This window comes from Sturnira hondurensis, unplaced genomic scaffold, assembly GCF_014824575.4.
Source record: "Sturnira hondurensis isolate 20B ecotype Veracruz unplaced genomic scaffold, ASM1482457v3 Scaffold0023338, whole genome shotgun sequence".
NCBI lineage: Eukaryota > Metazoa > Chordata > Mammalia > Chiroptera > Phyllostomidae > Sturnira > Sturnira hondurensis.
Genome location: NW_028095969.1, coordinates 122,601 through 128,764, shown reverse-complemented (window position 1 = coordinate 128,764; position 6,164 = coordinate 122,601).

The following is a 6,164-nucleotide window of genomic DNA, read 5'->3' as shown; positions in this document are numbered from 1 at the left end:
ATGGTGACCATGTCTGGCCACAGGCAGCCTGTTTGAGACTGCCAGGGATCTACTGTTTGTGGCTGACTCCTTCAATTGTTAATATAGTCACTCTGCATTCAGCAGTCAGGCTCAAGTACCACGGTATGGGGCATAAACTTTGCTGGGTCAGGGGTATTGTTTGCCCTCAGGCTGCTGCCACTTGGAGGGGAGTGGTCAGAGCTGAGCAGGATGGCTGGTGTCTATGGAGAATGATAGCACTGGGATCTCAGCAGCTACTCTCTCAGCTCTCCCCAAAGCTGCTGTCCCAAGACTCTCCTCAAGTACTTCTAGACCACCCTGTCCCTCCCCACTCTTTTCTAGAACCCAGGTAAGTGGCTGCAGATTAAAATTTATTCATTGGACTTTTAAATGGCTCTTTGAGTCTGCAGCCATTCTTCTCTGGCAGACAGCAACTCTGCTACTTATTGCAGCTGAATGTTATCTGTGTACTTTTTGAGCTCTGGTAGTCTAGGCTGGGGAATCTCACTGTAGGATTTAGACCCTACACCTCTCAGGGGAACCCAACCAGCTGCTTAAATATCCCTGTGGCCCTTCAGCTGCTGCTTGTAGGTGCCCAGCCAACCCTCCCATATCTCCACTAATGTCAGATAATGCTGAAGCTGATTCTTCTGTCTGTCTGTGGTTATAAAGCTATGTCTTCCTACTGTTCAGTTGTTGGTTCCAGGTGATTTCTCCACAATTTAGTTATAATTCTACACTGGTCTTGTTAGGAGGTTTGTGTAAATTCCACTCACTCCTCTGCCAATTTTGATCCTTTGAACTAACCTAATTTTATTTTTTTTCTTTGTGATTCTGACTGGGTATTTTCTGCTAACTTATCCAAATTTATGATTTGATCCTCTGCTTTATGTAATATGCTGTTGATTCCTTTTAGTGTGTTTTTTATGTCTGTTGTATTCTCCATTTATTACTTCTTTTTAATGACTCTTATGTCCTTTTATATTTTTACAATTCAAGTTCTTGCTCAGGTTTTTTTTTTAAATTAGCATTCTTATAACCTTTTCTTTGAATGCTGTTTCTGGTAAGTTACCTACATCCATTTCATTACATTTTTTTTTCTGGAGATTTTGTCTCTTCGTATTTGGGCATTTGTCTTTGTCTTCCCATTTTTTTGTTGTTTCTCTGTGTTTTTTTTCAATGTGTAGTATATATCTCCTAAGGGACTCAGAGACAACTTTTGTGGTCAACGAATTTGTATGCCCCTGCAATATCTCTTGTGTGGTATTTATAACTCTTGCATTATAGTCAAATCTTGATTGTTACTGACTTTTTCATGGGTTAAGTTGACTTTCAGGCTGGCTGACTGTGAGAAATTACCCAAACCACAGTTTGCAATCTGTCTATCAGGAGATGCCAAAATCTCCCTTTGGGTAAGACCTTTGGAACAAGTTGGGTTATGCCCTATTGTGGTCTGAAACTAGCCACTGGGTGTTCTAGTTCTGGGGCTTCTGGTGAAGGAACAAGACAAAGTTCAGATCCTATCTATGACCAGCCCTAAGCGGCCTATTAACATATAATAACAATTCATTGTTTGTAACTATTTGTGATGGATGTAGGTGCATGTAAAAGTGACCAAACTGCACACCAGAGCAAGCTACCACCAGTATTGAGACAAAGGCAGGCCTTAAAAGGCCAAAACACTTCAAGATCTACTGCTGCCCGCTGGGTTTCCATTAGTCTCAGTCACTTAAAAAGCCTTAGGCAATACACAAGTTGTATGAGGTAAGTTTTCAGTGTTCCAATTTAGAGGCAAGAGTTGTTCGGAAATTTGATACAGATTCAAATTTGGTTCTAATGCTAGATTGGGGCTACTTAACAGAGTGTGGGCTTACACCCAAATGGAGCCTGTGGAACTTTGTGGTGAGGCAATGCCCCAGGGAGTTGTCAAGGTGGAGGCAATACAGCTGTAAGGCTAAAAAAGATTAAATTTGCTATGTGGATAGAGAGCTTGGCACAGAGATGGTGGTACCTGTAGGGGAGTTGTATCTAGAAAGCAGTCAGGTTGCGGGTGGTCAGATTTTGAGGTAAGGTGAGAGTAAAGAATAGTAAATAGACATGCAGAAAGACATCACATGGCTAAAGCCACTGAACTCAGCCTCTCCTTGTGTGCTTTTGCCTTTCACCATGTTTGCATGGAAATCCTCAAGTTTGTCTTTTTTTTTTTTTTCAGAAGACTGCAGTGTGGGCTCAGTTTAGCCACTGACAGCAGATCGCGTCACCATGTGCAAGATTGGGGAAGTGGTAACTTAAAGGGTTGGCATGATAAAGTCAATGTATCTGATACCATGGTGGAGAGGTCCTGAGCAAACACAGGAATAATGACACTGGTTGGGTACAACAGCTTTCTTTCAAAATCACACCACATAGTATCTTTCTGTTTGTCTCTGGAATACCTTGAGAATGCTTAGAATTTCTTGACATTTTTCAGGAAAAACTGCAATGCAGACCCAGGCTGGTCATCACCAGCAGAAGCCATAGCTAAGTATGAGTTTGGCAAGGTAGGACCTGAGGGAGAAGACCGGATGGAAATTGTGCAACTCTTCATAATGATAACACACACAAGAGAGTACTCCATCAAGGAAAAATGACACATATAGAAGTAGTATACGGGAGCTGTATAGCAGAGAATGTCAACACAAGGACATTGGTGGCTCTCTTAGTTATCTGTTTAAGGCCACACAATTGAATGTATCCTGGTGTGACCCTGATCTCTGAGTGGCTGTTCCTGCCATGCCTATTGTAAAAGAATTGCAAGTGAGATTTTTGTGTGTTAGCCCTTTGAGACAATGCCTATATATCTAGCACTCTCCTCATTGACCAGGTAGACAAAATTCACAGTTAAATTTACAGCCAGATTTTTTCCAATTTTTTTATTTAATTATATTTCAAGTACAGTTTTCTATTACACCCATCCCGTCCCACCCTCATGCTCCCCTCACCCTCCCACTTCCACCCTTCTCATTTGTTGTCCATGTATCCTTTATATATGTTCCTCTAAATTGCTCCCCTATTTCCCCTGAAATTCCCTCCCCTCTCCCCCCGGTCACTGACAGCCTGTTCTCTATTTCAGTGTCTTTGGTTATATTTTGTTTGCTTGTTTGTTTTGTTGTTTAGCGTCCTGTTAGAGGTGAGATCATATGGTATTTGTCCCTCAACACCTGGCTTATTTCACTCAGCATAATGCTTTCCAGTTCCATCCATGATGTTGCAAAAGGTAGGAGCTCCTTCTTTCTTTCTGCAGCATAAAATTCCATTGTGTTTATGTACCATAGTTTTTTGATCCATTCATTTACTGACAGTCACCTAGGTTGCTTCTAACTCTTGGCTACTGTAAATTGTGCTGCTATGAACATTGGGGTGCATTTGTTCTTTGGGGTTGGGGTGCATTTGTTCTTAGGGTTCATAGGATACAATCCTAGCAGTGGAATTGCTGGGTCAAAAGACAAGTCCAATTTTAGTTTTCTGAGAAAATTCCATACTGTTTTCCATTACGGTTATTCCAGTCTGCAATCCCACCAAGAGTGAAGTACGGTCCCATTTTCCCCACACTCTCTCCAACATTTGTTGCTTATTGCTTTGTTTATGTTAGCCATTCTCACCGGTGTAAAGTGGTATATCATTGTGGTTTTAACTTGCATCTCTCTGATAGCAAGTGATATTGAACATCTCTTCATGTGTCTCTGGATTCTCTGAATGTCCTCCTTGGAGAATTGTCTGTTCAACTCCTTTCCCCATTTTTTAATTGGGTTAGTTGTCTTCTCAGAGTGAAGTTGTGTGAGTTGTTTGTATATTTTGGAGATTAATCCTTTGTCTGAGGTATCACTGGCAAATATATTTTCCCAAACACTTGGTTGTGTTTTTCTTTTAATGTTGTTTCCTTTACCTGCGCAGAAGCTTTTTATTTTGATGAGATCCCATGTGTTTGTTCTTTCCTTTATATTCCTTGCTCGAAGGGACATATGAGTAAAAATGTTGCTGCGTGAAATATCTGATATTTTCCTGCCAATGTTCCCCTTTAGGAGTTTAATGGTGTCATGGCTTATATTTAAGTCTTTTATCCACCTTGAATTCATTTTGGTGTATGGTGTAAGTTGGTGCTGGAATTTCATGTTTTTTACATGTGGCTGTCCAGTTCTCCCAACACCATTTGTTGACGAGGATATCTTTACCCCACTTTATGTTACTGCCCCCTTTGTCGAATATTAATTGATTTTAGAGAGTTGGGTTTATTTCTGGGCTCTCTTGTTCTGTTCCATTGATCTATCTGCCTATTTTTATACCAGTACCAGGCTGTTTTGATTACAGTGGCCTTGTAATACAGGTTGATATCAGGTATTGTGATCCCTCCTACTTTGTTCTTCTGAAAATTGCAGCTGCTATTCGGGGTCTTATATGGTTCCATATACATTTTTGAAGTGTTTGTTCTATGTCCGTGAAATATGCCATTGGTACTTTAATAGGTATTGCATTGAATCTGTAAATGGCCTTGGGTAGTATGGACATTTTGATGATGTTTATTCTTCCAATCCATGAACATGGTATTTGTTTCCATTTGTTTGTGTCTTCCTTGATTTCTGTCTTCAGTGTTGTGTGGTTTTCTGAATACAGGTCTTTTACCTCCTTGATTATATTTATTCAAAGATTTTTATTTTTTTGGTTTTTGCTATATCGAATGGGATTTTTTCCTTGATTTGTGCTTCTGCTGATTCATTGTTACTATACACAAATGCCTTTGATTTTTGGATATTGACTTTGTATTCCGCTGTTTTGCCAAATTCACTTATTAGTTCCAGCAGTTTTTTGGTAGAGACTATAGGATTTTCCATGTACACTATCATGTTATCTGCAAACAATGCCAGTTTTGTTTCCTCCTTTCCGATTTGGGTGCCTTTTATTTCCTTTTCTTGTCTGATCGCTGTGGTTAGAACTTCTAATACTATATTGAATAGAAGTGGTGAAAGTGGGCGACCTTGTCTTGTTTCTGATCTTGGTGGAAAAGCTTTCAGGTTTTGCTCATTGAATATGATGTTGGCTGTAAGTCTTTCATATATGGCCTTTATTATATTGAGAAATGCTCCCTCTATTCCCACTTTGCTGAGTACCTTTATCATAAATGGGTGTTGAACCTTGTCAAAAGCTTTTTCTGCATCTATTGATATGACCATGTGGTTTTTGTGTTTGCTTTGTTTATGTGGTGTATTACATTTACGGATTTGCGTATATTGAACCATCGTTGCAACTCTGGGATGAATCCCACTTGGTTGTGCTGTATGATCTTTTTGATGTATTGTTGGATGCTATTTGCCAATATTTTGTTGAGGATATTAGCATCTATGTTCATCAGCGATATTGGCCTAAAGTTTTCTTTCTTTTTTGTGTCTCTATCTCGTTTTGAAATTAAGATGATGCTAGCTTCATAAAAAGAGTTTGGGAGTTTCCCATCATTTTGGATTTTTTGGAATAGTCTGTGAAGAATAGGGGTTAGCTCTTCCTTAAAAGCTTTGTAGAATTCTCCTGTGAAGCCATCTGGTCCGGGGCTTTTGTGTGATGGGAGTTTTTTGATTACTGCTTCAATTTCATTTGCTGTTATTGGTCTGTTCAGGCTTTCTACTTCTTCATTGAGTTTTCGAAGATTAAATTTTTCTAGAAATTTGTCCCTTTCACCTAGGTTTTCAAATTTCTTGGCATACAGTTTTTCATAGTAATTTCTTACAATCCCTTCTATTTCTGTGGTATCAGTTGTAATCTCTCCTCTTTCATTTCTGATTGTGTTTATTTGGGTCCTGTCTCTTCTTTTCTTGATGAGCCTACTTAAAGACTTGTCTATTTTGTTTATCTTTTCAAAGAATCCACTCTTGGATTAATTTATCCTTAGAATTGTGCTTTTAGTCTCTATGTCATTTAATTCTGCTCTGATCTTGGTTATTTCCTTCCTTCTACTTGCTCCGGGCTGTCTTTGTTTTTGTTCCTCCAGTTATTGCAGGCGTCGGGTTAGGTTGTTTGTTTGAAATGTTTCTATCTTCTTTAGGTAGGCCTGTATTGCTATGAACTTCCGTCTGAGGACTGCCGTTGATGTGTCCCATAAGTTTTGGGTTGTTGTGAGTTCATTTTCATCTGTTTCC